General features: G+C 41.4%; 1 pseudogene; it reads right to left on the reverse strand.

Moving 5' to 3' along the window:
- LOC141073053 (uncharacterized) overlaps nt 1-15,693 on the reverse strand; it is a 59,700-nt pseudogene extending 44,007 nt beyond the window's left edge.
- Nucleotides 15,694-16,114: the final 421 nt, after the last annotated feature.

Raw genomic sequence — 16,114 nt, forward strand, 5'->3', positions numbered from 1 at the left:
CGCCTGCATCATCGCCCAATCTGCTCCTGCGAGATATGCTGCTGCTCCCGCGATTCGCCCGATCTGCTCCCGCAACATCTGCTACTGCTGCCGCGATTCGCCCGATCTGCTCCAGCGCCGATTTCGTCATGCTGCTCCAGGATTGACGCGGTATGTCTCTTTAAAATTTCACCATCAGCGGATCCGTACATTCGCCGATCCGCTCACACACGTTCCTGTCAGTCCGCCTGCGGATCCATTTTCCGCTATTTTGGCGGATCTGGACTGACAGGAAAAACTGAAGTGTGAAACAGGCCTAATTGGGAACTACTTTTCAGGCACAGTAGAAAACTCAGAAGGGAAGGAGCGCCATATTATTGTGCAGATTTTACTGTTATGGTTGGCAGGTGCCATGTCACATTGGCAGAGCCCCTGAGGTGCCAGAAAAGCAGACCCGCCCCCCCAGGTGACCCCATTTTAGAAACTATCACCATCTAGATTAATGAAGAAAAAAAATAATAATGACATTTTTATCACAAAAACTTTGTTTTAGCCCCAGATTTTACATTGTCACAATGGGAAATGGGTAAAAATGGCAACAAAATTTGTGACAATTTCTGCTTAATGTAGAAATTCCCCATATGTGTCTGTACAGTACTGCTTAGCCACACGGCGAGACTCGGGAGGGACGGAGCGCTATTTGCTTCCTGGTGCACAGATTTTCCTAGAATAGTTTGTGGACTCCATATACAGAACCTCTAAGTGTTAAAAAAGCAGAATCCCCCCACAAGTGACCTCATTTTGGAAAATTACACCCCTCTAGGAATTTATCAACAGGTGTAGTGATAATTTTTACTCCATGGGTGTTTTCCAGAAATAAGCCATAATGAATGTTGCTGTGTGGCCAGTACATTGTGCCCAGCTCGTGCTTCTGGAGACATGCACCCGTAAATAAGGAAAAGCCAAACATGTGGACACTAAATGTGATTTAGGCACACTGTGGAGCTCAGTAGAGAGGGCATTTGGATTTGGGAGCAAAGAACTCTCTGGATTTCTTTTGGGCTGAGGAACCATGTCGTTTTTCCAGAGCCTTTGTTCTACCAGTAATGTGTAAGGCCCCTATATTTCCATTGATAGATGACATACCTGAGTGGTGACTTTTTTTTTGTGTGGATTGAGTTCAGCTTTAAATGGGAACATTTTACATAACATATGGGATCACAATTATCCTGTACACTACGCTGAGCACTTACCGGGATTTACATCTAAATCTCCAAGTGACGTGATTCATATTAAATCCCTGAGGGATCCATTCACTATTATGAGGCAGCAGAGTAACTCTGGATTCAGTCCGGCCTCTGTTCAGCGTTGTCCGTCTTTTCAGAAGTGCACAAATCTGTGGCTGAGGACACTTTTATGCACGTCTAAAAAGAAGGACACCGCCAGAACACATGCCAGATGGTGCCCACAGCACCTACACCTGCCTCATATTGTGAATCTTCTGCTGGGAATTCCGTTTAAATCATGCATTTTTCTTTTGAGAGCACAGGGCATTTTGTTCGGACAAGATCTGGCAGCATGTTGTATAGTAATGAGATCAAAACACTAGCACTATGTGAGCTGGCTATCCTCTGTCGTAGTATATTTTGAGGCACATAGTTATCTAGAGTGAAACCCTCTGCCTGATATGCATGTCAAAGTAGGAGGTACTTACAGCTCTGGCAAAAATTAAGAGACCACCACATCAAAACCCTGTCATGGACAGCCCATTCTCCAGACCAGAACCCCATTGAAAACCTCTGAAATGTAATCAAGAGAATGATGGATCACAAGCCATCAAACAAAAAAGAACTGCTTAAATTTTTGCGCCAGAAGCAGTGAGAAAGATTGGTGGCAAGCATGCCAAGAAGCATGAAAGCTGGGATTAACAATCATGGTTATTCCACAAAATATTGATTTCTGAACTCTTCCTGAGTTAAAACATTAGTATTGTTGTTTCTAAATGATTATGAACTTGTTTTCTTTGCATTATTTGAGGTCTGAAAGCACTAGGTTTTTTTAAATTTTTTACAATTTCTCCTTTTCTGAAAAAAAACAAAACAAAAAAACAAAATTTATTGCTTGGAAATTCGGAGACATGTTGTCAGAAATTTGTAGACTAAAAGAACAATTTACATTTTACTAAAAAATATACCTATAACGAGAAAAATCAGACTAACTGAACATTTGGAAGAGGTCTCTAAATTTTTACCAGAGCTGTATAGCATTCAGAGAGGAGTAGTCCAAATTCACATTGTAGTGAATGTAGTAGAGTGGCCTGTTAACACCTGAATGAATCTATTCAATCCCTTTAAACTACCATTTCTAAACCCTTCTAATTGGTACACATCGGGGAGCCATGGGGTGAAGTGCGAAATCCCATATATGCCTTGTAGTTTTCTCACCGTCCAAAGTTTGTGAATTAGCAGCATAGTTGGAATTTTACTAGCAGAGGTCTTAAATTAGATGTGCCTCCATCTTATTTGACTTAAAATGATGCTGATGTAAAAGACGTTGAGCTCCCCGACCCTCAGGGTCAGTCCACACACGAATGTGCCGGAGTTGAGCTGCCATGTAATATACCCACGGATTTGGAACTGCAAGGCCCCCCATTTTTATATTTATTTGCAGTGTTTTTAGCTTAATTTACGAAGTTTGTCTTCCCCAAATTAAATCCCTTAATGCGCGATCAACCTTAAAAAAAAGCCTCCAAGTTAACCATACTGGGGAATTATGTAACACATATAATAGTAGTGGCATCCAGACCATCATGACTTGGTTAGCACGTCCCACCACTGATGATGACAGCTTGGACCGAGCTTCCAATTTACATTTAAACTTTAAAAACTATAAAGGGGTGACCTAATTGCATAAGGCACTTTCAAAATACCATTAAACCTATAAATTACAAGAAGTATATGCCAAATAAATTTAAAACTCAATCTTTATTAACATTATTGACAAACAATTGGTAAAAATTAATTCTAATAATATAGTGGGTAGACACACAAATGAACCTTAAAACACAGGATCAGTAATACCCAATTAATGAGCTAATGATCAAAATAAATAAAGAAAAAAACATTAAAAAAATAAATACTAATACAAAAAAGTACTGTCTGGTACAATTGGTGCTTATATGGTTCAATGTATATGAAAACAGTTATTTTCCAATCAATGTGTGAATAATGGATTAATCCTAACGTTCAAACTGAACTAGAAAGCATCTATAAAATGTCAGGACATTATATCCGTAATATATGAGCACTAATGCTAAATTACACTATAATAACACTATAAAGAACACTCAGACCGAAGGAAAAGGGATCCTAACAACCAAGAAGAGGTCAGACTGGATGCAACCCTCATTTGGATAAATACATAGACTCTTTCAGACATTTGACAAAATCCAAAATCATAGACACTAACAGGAGACAAGCATCCAACATCAGTGCCCAGGAGAGAAAGGCCATACAGTCTCTGAAAACCAACAAAGAAATCATCATTAAACCTGCTGACAAGGGAGGTGCAATAGTCATGATGAATACGTCAGACTACATGAAGAAAGCAAACAGGCAACTGATGGACACCCGCTACTATAGAAAATTGGAGTTGGATCCTACACAGTAATATTACAAGGAACTAAACAAGTTGGTTTCTTGTCTGCCTGACCAGTCCATAAGAGTCGGCGATGACCTGATACCAGAGAGTCCAAGAATAGGGACATTCTACATGCTTCCCAAAATCCACAAATCTGGAAATCCAGGAAGACCAATTATTTCATGTGTGGGCACCCTCACTGAGCAGGTATCTGGATGGATAGAGGGTATTCTTAAACCACTGGTGAAGGATACACCTAGCTACATTCAGGACACAACTGACCTATTGAATAAACTAGCAGCAATAGGTCCTCTACCCAGGGCTGTGGAGTCGGAGTCGTGGAGTCGGAGTTAGTTTTGGTTGGAGTTGGAGTCGGTAGAAATGTACCGATTCCGACTCCAGCTTTAAAAAAAAATGTATTAATATTTCATAATTGAACTTTCATATGAATTTTATAAATGTTACTCAAATATATATGTTCTATCATTTGGATTGTGAATGCAGAATTAAAAACCTGAGAATGTCAAAGAAGCATCACATTAAATCAGCTGTATTTGAACATTTCACCATCACTCAAGATAGAAAACATTATGTCTGTCAGTGTATGACAAATGATCCAGACGAAAACAAATGCTGTGAAGCCAAGATGAGTGCATATTCAGGCAAAGATAAAAATGCTCCTACCAGAGCTTCTAATCTAAAGAGACATTTACAGCGCTTTCATCCAGAAGTACTGAAAGCAGTGGATGAGAAAGACTGCATCCAAACCAATGAACCAGTGCCCAGCTCTTCCAGCCAAACAAAGGAGCAGAGAACTTTGCAGCCATCAGTTGCAAGATATTTTGTCAGTGACAAAGTTACTGTGACAATGACAGTAGATACATTTAAAAAACAGATCATAGAGCTTGTTGTAAAGGATAGTGTGCCTATTTCATTATTTTCACGACCAGCTTTTATGTGTCTGAATGGGGAAATGGCCCGCAAGCTTGGTGTTTCTCTGGAGAGAGAGAGTATTAGAAAATTAGTAATCGAAGAAGCTTTTAAACAAAAGGAAGAACTTAAAAAAACTCTCAAGGGACGCTTTCTGTTTCTTAAAATGGATGCCTGCACACGTCACAGAGTGAACTATTTTGCCATCAATGTCCGATTTGTTTGTGACAAAAATGAAATAGTTACCAAGACATTGGTAGTAAAAGACAACAAAGCTCATCACACCAGTGAGTTTCTCCAGGTCTTGGTGGAAAAGGTTCTGCAAGACTATGGACTTAAAAAAGAGCAAGTTCTTTCTGTCGTAACTGACAATGCTTCAAATATGATAAGTACTATTAAGCTAATGAGAGTAATGATGGTGACCAGCAGCTAGAAGAACATTCTGGGTCCACAGACACAGAAATGTTTGAAATAGAGGAACACAGTATTGTAACTGAGGAGCAAACTGAAGTTGCTTCAGATGAACAGCAACATGATAGTTTAGATGATCTTGTTGAAACTGTGTCAATATGTTCTTTCATTCATCACATGCGCTGTGTTGTGCATACGCTACAGCTGGCTATAAGAGACAGTCTGCAAGAAGGACATGCTGCTGCACTGATTGGCAAGGTGAGAAAATTGGCTACTGTTGCCAGAACCCCTAAAGTTGACTCAATTTTGAAGAGACGTGCTGGAAAAGGGGCAATTATTGATCAAGCCACACGATGGGGCAGTACTTACTTAATGATTCAGCGCTTGGTTGAACTGAAAACCTTTCTTGTAGACATGGCTAACCCTCAACTGACGCTAAATGAAAGTCAGTGGAATCAGGTGACTGAGCTGGAAAAATTGCTAGAGCACCCATTTACAGTGACTAAAAAATTACAAGCAGAGGACTTAACTCCAGGTATTTTCTTAAAGGAGTGGAAGAACCTGATGTTTCGCCTGTCCCAAAGAGGAGGGTTAATTGCAAGTGGCATTGCTACATCAATGAAACGGAGAGAGGAGCTACTATTACAAAATAACATTCTTTTGGCAGCTGTTTATGTAGACCCAATGCATCGGATTCTTCTAGATGATCAACAGCTAAGTAAAGGAAAAGAAGCTCTGTTTGAAATAGCAGTAAGGATGAAAGGGTTGCAGAACAGTCAGGAGGAACAAGAAGAATTTGGTCGTCCTGCCACATCTTCACCCTCATCATCAACTGATGATGATGAATTTAATTTCGAAAAATATTTGGATCACAAGGACCGTGCAAAGCGTTCCCGCATAGAAGAAGAGTCATCCCCATCAAGGAACACAGCCAGTACATTTCAGCAGAATTTTTCATGTGCACTAAAAGAAATTGAGAAATTTGACCGTTCATCAAAAATAACAGTGCAACAAGCGATTCCTCTGTATCCTGACATTGTCAGAGATGTTGCCCGAGTGGTTACTGCTTTGCCACCAACACAAGTTAGTGTAGAGAGGTTGTTCTCTGCTCTCAAAATAATTAGATCAGATTTGAGGGCATCCATGAAGGAGGATCTGACAGAGGCAATACTTTTTCTGAGGACAAATTTATAGATTTCTTCTTATTAACTGCATAAAAGTGTTTATTGCATATTTACTTACAGTTTAGAAAAGTTTATAAAAGTTATTTGCTATATTCTAATTGTATTTTAATAAATGTAGTTTTTGCTCTAAGTGGTCTGATTACTTATATGATGGTGAGAAACTGAATAAGCACGATGTTTAATATTTTACAACAGTACATTTGTTGTTATGAATTGGCCATTTATGAAGGAGTCGGAGCCGGAGTCGGAGCCTGATAAAATCCAGGAGTCGGAGTCACAACTGTGGCTTACTGACTCCACAGCCCTGCCTCTACCAGAAGGAACCATCCTGGCCACCATGGATGTGGAATCTTTGTACTCTAATATCCCATACCAGGATGGATTAAATGCCTGCAAATTCTTCATGGAAAACACAGGGACTGATGCTGATTCTGTGGTGAATCTTATAAAATTTATCCTCACTCACAATTACTTTGAATTCGACAACAAGATCTATTTACAGGAGACTGGCACAGCTATGGGAAGTAAAATGGCTCCACAATATGCAAATCTTTTCATGGCCAAGCTTGAAAGCGACTTTTTGTCCTCATGCCCCATCAGGCCCCTGGCCTTCTACCCCTACATTGATGATATTTTAATCACAGCTAAAGACTTTCCATGAACAGTTTAATCAATTTCATCCCACCATCAACTTAACACTCAACTACTCCAGCACTGAGATTAACTTTTTGGACACCATCATTAAGCTAAAGAACAATGAAATACAGACATCCCTGTATCAGATGCCAATCGACCGTCCAACATACCTTAAATGGGACAGTTTCCATCCAAAACACATAAAGAACTCTATTATCTATAGCCAAGCCATCAGATACAATCATATATGTTCCAACCCCATGGATAGAGATGAACACCTTGGTCGCCTCAAAAAGACCTTTTTGAATCAGGGTTACCATCCAAGAACAACTGAAAACCAAATTACAAGAGCCACCAGAATGTCAAGGAATCACCTGCTACATTACAAAGCTAAAGAAGAGAATAACCGGGTGCCTCTAGTAGTCACCTACAACCCAAATCCGGAGGTGCTAAGGGGAGCTGTACGGAAATTACAACCTTTACTACAAAAAAGATGCCCTATTAAAATCCATTTTTCCAGACCCCCCACTGCTGTGCTTTAGGCAGCCCCCAAATCTAAGAAGCATCATTGTCAGAAGCCCCCTGTCCCCTCCAACAGCTGCAGGAACCTTTCCTTGCAACCAGAAAAAATGTAAAACCTGTCCATTTATAATGCCCAGAGACAAGATAAAGATCCCCAACTCACATCAGGACAACAAGATCCCAGGTACTCTCAGCTGCATCACATCTAATGGGGTGTACTTAATTATTTGTACTAAATGTCCAACTGGGGGTCTGTATGTGGGGGAGACCGGGCAAAAACTGAGAACAAGGATGAATTCTCACCGTCACACAATAAGAGAAAAAAGAATGGATCTACCTGTGGCAAAACATTTTTGTATGCCTGATCACAGCACTATGGACATGAAATTACTGGTATTGAAAAGTAACTTCACATCTCGGAGAGACAGAAGAGTCTGGGAGTACAAGCTCATGATGACCTTTGACACTCTCAATGCAGGAATGAATGTGTCGCATGGATTTATGTCTTTTTACATCAATTAAGGAATTTACTCCTAAGACCTTGTGGGGTCATCACAACACTGAACCAGACCCCAATCAGAGGACAATAAAACACCCTTATCTATATATGAACTGGTCCAATATTTATGTTTCTCCCTCTCCTATCAGGGCTGTGGAGTCGGTAAGCCAAACCTGCGACTCCGACTCCTCAATTTCCCTTACACCGACTCCGACTCCACTACTCCCGACTCCCACACATATTGCTTATATTTAAGTGAAAAATTTATTGTAGTACAATGTGAACCTCAGGCATTTAATCATTTTTATGATCCAATAATCAAGATATTTAGATAGAACAGAATATATATTGGTGTTCTACCCGGTTTTCATTCTTTTTGGTACAGATACGATATGGATAGACAGATATGGATAGATAGAGCAGATTTCTAATCTGCTTTTGCTATTGAAAACATTATCCATGAGCTCAAAAACCTTTCAGGTGATGCAGTTTTTTAAAAAGCTGATCTGCTTTTGCAGCTGAAAAACGTATCCTCAAAAAACACAGGAAAAACGCTGTGTGTGAATGTAGCCTTAGATCAGGAATAGAACAGCCATTTATAGGACATTTCATAACTTTCCCAAACTCCTATGAAAAAATATTCAGCACATCCTGCATTGAATTACTGTACCCAATGTATTATATATTTTAGGAGTCGGAGTCGGTCCATTTTATACCGACTCCAACTCCGACTCCACCAAAATGAGCTCCGACTCCGACTCCACGACTCTGACTCCACAGCCCTGTCTCCTATAATGATAATTCTGCTTCACGTCACTTGTCTTATCTATTGCATTTTTTCTAGGCTGTATTGTGCATAAATATGTGACTCTTCAGATTTTGTATTAGTCAATGCCTGATGAAGAGACCTAAGTAGTCTCGAAAGCTTGCAATGTATTACCATCTTTTCAGTTAGCCATTAAAAGGTATCAACCACTGAGGACTCTCAATTCTAAATATTTTTCTAAATTACACTATAGATACTTAAATGAACCATAAGGATGATAAATGTATTTTCTCATGAAAAAGCTATAATTTTTGTTATACAGAGCTCATAACATAGAAAATAGAATTATGTATTTATATATACCACTCCTCAAATAAATTACAGAAAAAATAACAGATAAATTAATAAAATGCAATAGTGCTCAAAGTGTATTCCTGACACAAACAAAATATATATATATATATATATATATAAATATATATATATATATATATATATATATATGTGTATCTGCTTAAAAGATAATGCTATAATAAAACCATAGTATATAATGATAAATGTGCAAGTATGCTACTCAGAAATACTGTAAATAGTGAAACAGCATTGTGTGGAAGGGAGGAGGAGGATAAATTATATTCTAATTAGAGAGGGTATACATGACTTGGTTGCAGGAGGGCTCCCCGACGCACGTTTCGCGTTAGCTTCTTCTTACAGGGGGTAGGTCTAAAAACTTAATACTATGTGTGCTAGTAGTAGAAGAAAAAAATTAAAAAAATACTAATTTTTATTAATATCAATTAAAAACTTGTCGAGTGCCCCCTGGCCCCCCCGACCAAATAAAAATGACATAATCAATAAAACATTGCCAAAGCACCAGGCCCACGCACAGCACACCCGCCGGATAGATGGTGTCATGTTCCCATCCTCCCATTAGTGTAACTGTCCGATAGACAGCTGCCATTTACCCAGCTGGCTATTGAATGTACCAAAGAGTCAATTCACTAGAATCCGATGGAATTGCTCAAAAATTCAAGATTTTGATTCTGAAGCCGTTTCTCTTACAAACCAATTTTTAGAGAAAGGATATGATAACGACGTCCTAAAGGAAGCCAAGAATGCCGTGAGAAATAAACCCGCAAAAGATTTTTTGAGGGATAATTCCTCCACTGTAACTAATATCCTGTCCAAAATAGAAAAGATTGGGATATCCTAAGGGAGGATGAGATTATAGGGCCACTAATTCCCGAGGTCTGAGATTTGTATCCAAAAAAGCATGTAACCTTGGGAATATTATTGCCCCTAACTGTACCCTTGAAAGACACAAAGAAACCGTCACTGCCCTTTTCAAATGACCTGAAAGGATTTTTTTCCACGTAGGAAATGCAGCATGTGCCAAACTAAAAACTCCAAACAACTAGTACTCATAGGAGGTAATAAAGAACATATACTTCGCCATTAGATCACTTGCAGTACTGAAAGTGTTATTTATACGATTAGATGCCCCTACAATAGACTATATGTGGGGCGCACTAAACGTCCAGTGAAAATTAGGGTGAATGAACACATCCATAATATTAAAAAGAAATTTATGGGGCATCCATTATCTAAACATTTTGCCATGAGGGGTCTGTATCAAATATGACGGTTACAGGTGTGGAATATGTTCAATCACAAACACGCAAGGGTGATCATCTTAAACTAATGTCACGCGCTGAATCCCGCTGGATATTTACTTTGGACACTCTTATACCAAGACGACTTACCAGTGACATTAAACTTTTTGGATTTTATTGATTGAAGGATACTTCTAGTGCTGCATTGACTTAAGGGCACTTCACACTAAGCGAGATCGCTGATGGGTAACCTATTGTGACGCGCCAGCGATCTTGCTTAGTGTGGCATGCATCAGCTCCCCCGCCGGATATCGCTGATCGTACTCGAATGGTTTGGGCCATTTTTTGATCGTTGGTCTCCCGCTGGCCAGCACGGGAGACCAACGATCAGTGAGCTTGGAGCCGGTATCCAAGGTAAATAGCGGGTAATTAAGCACCGCGCTCGTTTAGTTACCCGCTGTGTACCCTGGATACCAGCATGCTCGCGCTGGGAGCTGGTAACCAAGGTAAATAGCGGGTAATGAAGTGCTGCGCAGTGCTTAGTTACCCATTATTTACCCTGGATACCAGCTCCCAGCGCGAGCACGCTGGTATCCAGGGTACACAGCGGGTAACTAAGCGAGCGTGATGCTTAGTTACCCGCTATTTACCTTGGATACCAGAGTCCTCGCTGGTCCTGATCGCTGGTGAGTCTGCCTGTTTGGCAGCTCACCAGCGATCATGTAGCGACGCACCAGCGATCCTGACAAGGTCGTATCGTTGGTGCGTCGCTTAGTGTAACGGGACCCGAAGTCACCATTCCCTGAGGAAGGAGACAGACATCTCCGAAACATGTAGGAAAGTGTTTTGGTCCTTCTTGCGCGCCGTGGCGGCTGCAGCCCAGCGGTATCACGTGTTCTCTGACGTCACGCAGGTCCTGTGCTGACGAGCACTAGCGTGGCAGTCTAAGGCTGGTTTCACACTTGCGTTTTTTTGCGCTTTTTAGCGCGAAAAAACGCATGCGGGTTTTTCCCCTATCTTTTACATGGGTGCGCAAACACATGCGTTTGTATGCGCATGCGTTTTTTTGTAGTGTGCGCTCGGGCGCACAAAATGCATCCTGTTGCATTTTTTGTGCGTCCCGACTTGCCCCAAAAAACGCATGCGCACTCAATGCGTTTGTTTTTTTTACAGCCAAACACCCATTATAGTCTATGGGTGCGCATACGTGCGTATGGTAATGCGCACGTATGCGCAAAAAAAGCATGCGTTTTTTTAAAAAACGCACCAAAACCCGCAAAAAAAAACGCACACAAACACATGATGCGTTTTTAATGTGCGTTTGCACTGCGCACGGTGCGCAGCGCAAAAAAAACGCAAGTGTGAAAGTAGCCTAACACAGCGAGTCTACCGCCGAAGTTTTTTCATTGACCGTTTTTTAGGTCTCTTCAGCGGCTGCTGCCTCCGGCCGGGGCAGTGCTGCTACCGGCTACTATTTCACCTATTGTGACTGCGGGACTTGTTTCATCCAGAAGATACGCCGTTTTCTATACAACATATGGATCACTAAACATGAAGATTTTGCCTTCCCATCGTTATATTCTATGTATTTCCCCTTTTTTACCTATGAGTTACAAGTAATTTTAGGATTTTATTGTCTTATATATATATAGGAGATGCTCTTATTCAGAAGCACTGTGGCACTTTAGTATAATGTGGATATTATTATATGAAACTCGTGTCTGGAGCCAATATAGGACTTTTATGCAGTTTGGATATCACTTTTTAAGAGGCATTATTGCACCTGAGCATATTGTGAATTTACTTTTATCTTTAAGCCAAGATTCCTGCAGTGTTTTCACCTAGCGGTCACCATTTTGGGGCTATTTTAATTTTGGTTGACCAGTATATTGGCATTTAACTCTTGTAATATTATTTTTTATTCACCCTTTTACAAGGGTATCGGAGCGCAAAAGTACTTTTTTGTTATCATTTAATATTTAACACTGACATTGTGGTGACCATTGTCTTCTATTTTTGGCTGCTGGATCTCTTGTGCACTTTAGTGCCACTCTATCATTGCTTTAATCCTGTATTCTAATAATTGCAGCTAATGTTTCAATGGCTAGCACAAAGGAGACAAGGTGCAACCCCATCGCGTTCCCCTACCCAATCCAAAGGATGGGAAAGACACACACCACACACAGACGTATCCAGGACATGGGCTACAAGTGTCACATTCCTTGTGTCACCCACTCATGACCAATAGACAGCGCCAGAAGCGTCTTACCTGGGCCAAGGAGAAGAAGAACTGGACTGTTGTCAGTGGTCCAAGGTGTTGTTTTCAGATGACAGTAAATTTTGCATTGCATTTGGAAATCAAGGTCCCAGAGTCGGGAGGAAGAGTGGAGAGGCCACAATCCAAGCTGCTGGAGGTCTAGTGTGAAGTCTCCACAATCAGTGATGGTTTGGGGAGCCATGTCATCTGCTGGTGTAGGTCCACTGGGTTTTATCAAGACCAAAGTCAGCGCAGCCGTCTACCAGGACATTTTAGAGCTCTTCATGCTTCCCTCTGCCGACAAGCTTTATGAAGATGGAAATGTCATTCTCCAGCAGGACGTGGCCTCTGTCCACACTGCCAAAAGTACCAATACCTGGTGTAAGAACAACAGTATCACTGTGCTTGATTGGCAGCAAACTCACCTGACCTTAACCCCATAGAGAATCTATGGAGTATTGTCAAGAGGAAGATGAGAGACACCAGACCCCACAATGCAGATGAGCTGAAGGCTGCTATCAAAGCAACCTGGGCTTCCATAACCCCTCAGCAATGCCACAGGCTGATCGCCTCCATGCCACGCCGCATTGATGCAGTAATTGATGCCAAAGGAGCCCGAACCAAGTATTGAGTGCATTTACTGAGCATACATTTCAGGAGGACATTTCAGATCTTACACTCATTCTTCAAGCTGGTGTTATAAAGTATTCTAATTTACTGAGATAATGACTTTTGGGTTTTCATTGGCTGTAAGCCATAGTCATCAGCATTACCAGAAATAAACACGTGAAGTAGATCCCTGTTATGAATGGGTCACCGAGGAGAAAAAAGCAAAACAAGCTAAGTCACAGAAAACCAGAGAGGTTGGTAACTATGCAGATTGCAGATCCCTGATCTTACCACACAACTAGCAGTAGCCGTGGAGCGTGCCTACGATGTTCCTAGACGCTTCGTCACAGCCGGAGGACTAAATAAGCCTGAAGCATGAAAAGGGGAAAACTAACTGCCCCAGAGCAGACTCCAAAGGAATAGATAGCCCCCACACATGTATTGACGGTGAAACAAGATGAAGGCACAAACACAGGCAGGAAAATAGGCTGAGCAAACGATGGGGCCCAAACTAACTAGAAAGGAAAGGAAAGCCACTGTCTGCAACCTGCAAAAAACCCTACAAAAATAATGTCCAACACATCTGATAGCAAAATTAACCCTGAAGTCACTAGACTTCTCCCACTATATCAGCACTCAGAAATATTCTGAGACAGAGCAAAAAGAGACCAAACTAGTACGGGACAAAAAGCAAATTGGCAAAAAACTGATAAATAAGAGTGGAAATTCAGCACAGCCCCCAGCCGGGGCTGGCTGACCACACCAAAAAACTGAATAGAACAACAAAATCAAGTGTGAACATTAGCAGAAAAACTTAGCTTTAGATGACTGGAACAGAGCTGAAAACCAAGAGCTGACAAACCAGAAGGAATCACCAGCAACTGAATAGGGCGTCGGCAGTCTTAAATCCAATCTGAGATTCCTGAGGTCCAATCGTCATCCTCATTCTCAGGTGGCAGATCTCCACCGATCAAATCAGCCTCACTACCTCCTGTTACCACCAGAGGGTCTCTGGAAGGAGAACTCACAACTGGTGAAACAGAGAATGAACTCACAACAGATCCCTCTATCTGTAATGACTCTATAGAATAGATGTCTTTCACTTTTTGTATTGAAAAACTGAAGTAAATTTAACTTTTTGATATTTTAGTTTTGTGAGATGCACCTGTATCTAGCCATTTTGCATACTTATAAAGGCCCAACATGTTCTGCTGCAATTTATTGTGTATCGAGCGTGGGAGGAAACCGGAGCACCTGGAGAAAACACAAGGAAAATATACAAACTTCTTGCAGATGTGGTCTTTAGGAAGAGTTGAACCCATGACCCCAGTGCTGTGAAGTAACACTGTATTATCCATACCTCAACAAGAACTCTACTTCTCTTCTGTGTGGATTATCTGATGATTAACAAAACTTGATTTATCTGAAAAACATTTCCCACGTTAGAAACTGGAGTATAGCTTCTCAGCTGTGTGGACTCTCTTATGCTTTAGGCTACTTTCACACATCAGGTTTTCGGCATCAGGCGCGATCCGGCGTCGTGCCGGAACGCCGGATCCGGCAAATGTTTTGTAAAACCTGATGTGCCGGATCCGTTTTTCTGCCGGATCCGTCTTGTTCTTGACAGAAAAAACCGGATCCGTCTCATCCGGTTCATCCGTTTTTCGACGGATTACGCCGGATCCGGTTTTTAAAATTGACCCTTGTGGCCTTCCGAACGGGATTGGCTACTGGAAAACTATATATAGCGTGTTCCTACAGCCCTTCTTTGACAGGTTGTAGAGGAGAAAGTGCAGGTTGGAGAGAAGAGCAAGTTACTGGCGAAGATGGATGTTGTCATTGGAAATATTTTGAAGAATTTGGCGGATTTTACAGCGGAGGTGAATCGTTTGAGGGTGATTGTTCTGGAGAAGGAGAGAGCGAGACAGCAGCGCATCAGGCATCGTAGCCGACGTTTGTGGATCCACCCCATCACAGCCAAGAGAATGACGCGTGGGGTCTATTCTACACTCTGCATGGACCTTCGACGAAACCCGGATACATTTTTTGGATATGTTCGGATGAAAATGGAGAATTTTGATTACTTGGTGGAGCGCATTGCACACCTCATAAGAAAAGCGGACACCTATTGCCGCTTCTCTGTTTCACCCGCAGAGCGTCTGATGGTGACTTTAAGGTAAGCCACATTTATTGGATGTGATCGCATCAGAGCACACTTTCACTGCAATCTTGTTGGTGGTAGTTTGTATCTCCAAGTGTTATAGCTCAGTTTTGGTATGTAATGCTGTGATTTAAAAGTAATTTATTGTTTTTTAATTCCCCACAGATTTCTTGCAACTGGAGAATCCCTTTCGTCACTGCATTTCCAGTACAGACTCGGGATTTCCACCATATCTGGAATTGTGAAGTACACATGCCGTGCACTGTGGGACTCCTTAGCTGAAGAGTTTTTACCAGAGCCCACAACAGAGAGGTGGATTGAAATTGCTGACAAGTTTCAACAGATATGTCAGTTTCCCAACTGCTTGGGCGCTGTGGACGGGAAACATATCCGCATTGTAAAGCCAGCTGGATAGGGATCGGAATATTTCAATTACAAGAAATATTTTTCAATTGTCCTCATGGCCATCGCTGACGCGGAATACAAATTTATTGCTGTTGATATTGGGGCCTATGGCCGCTCCAATGACTCTCAAGTTTTCAAACTGTCTGCCATGGGGCGTAAACTGTATGGAAACACCTTCCAGTTCCCACCACCTAGACCGCTGCCGCAAACATCTGGTCCACCTATGCCATTTGTCTGTGTAGGGGATGAAGCCTTCCAGCTGTCAGAACACCTTTTGAAACCGTACGGTAGCAGAGGATTGACAAGAACAAAACGCATTTTTAATTACCGCCTCACAAGAGCAAGAAGAATGGTTGAATGTACCTTTGGTATTCTGACAGCCAAATGGCGGGTCCTATTGACTGCGATCAACCTCAAGACAGAAACTGTGGACGAGGTGATCAAAGCTTGCGTGGTACTCCACAATTTTGTTATCTGCAAGGAACCCATTTCCATTGAGGACA

Source organism: Dendrobates tinctorius, unplaced genomic scaffold (assembly GCF_039654945.1).
Source record: "Dendrobates tinctorius isolate UK_male_01 unplaced genomic scaffold, ASM3965494v1 ptg000296l, whole genome shotgun sequence".
Lineage (NCBI taxonomy): Eukaryota > Metazoa > Chordata > Amphibia > Anura > Dendrobatidae > Dendrobates > Dendrobates tinctorius.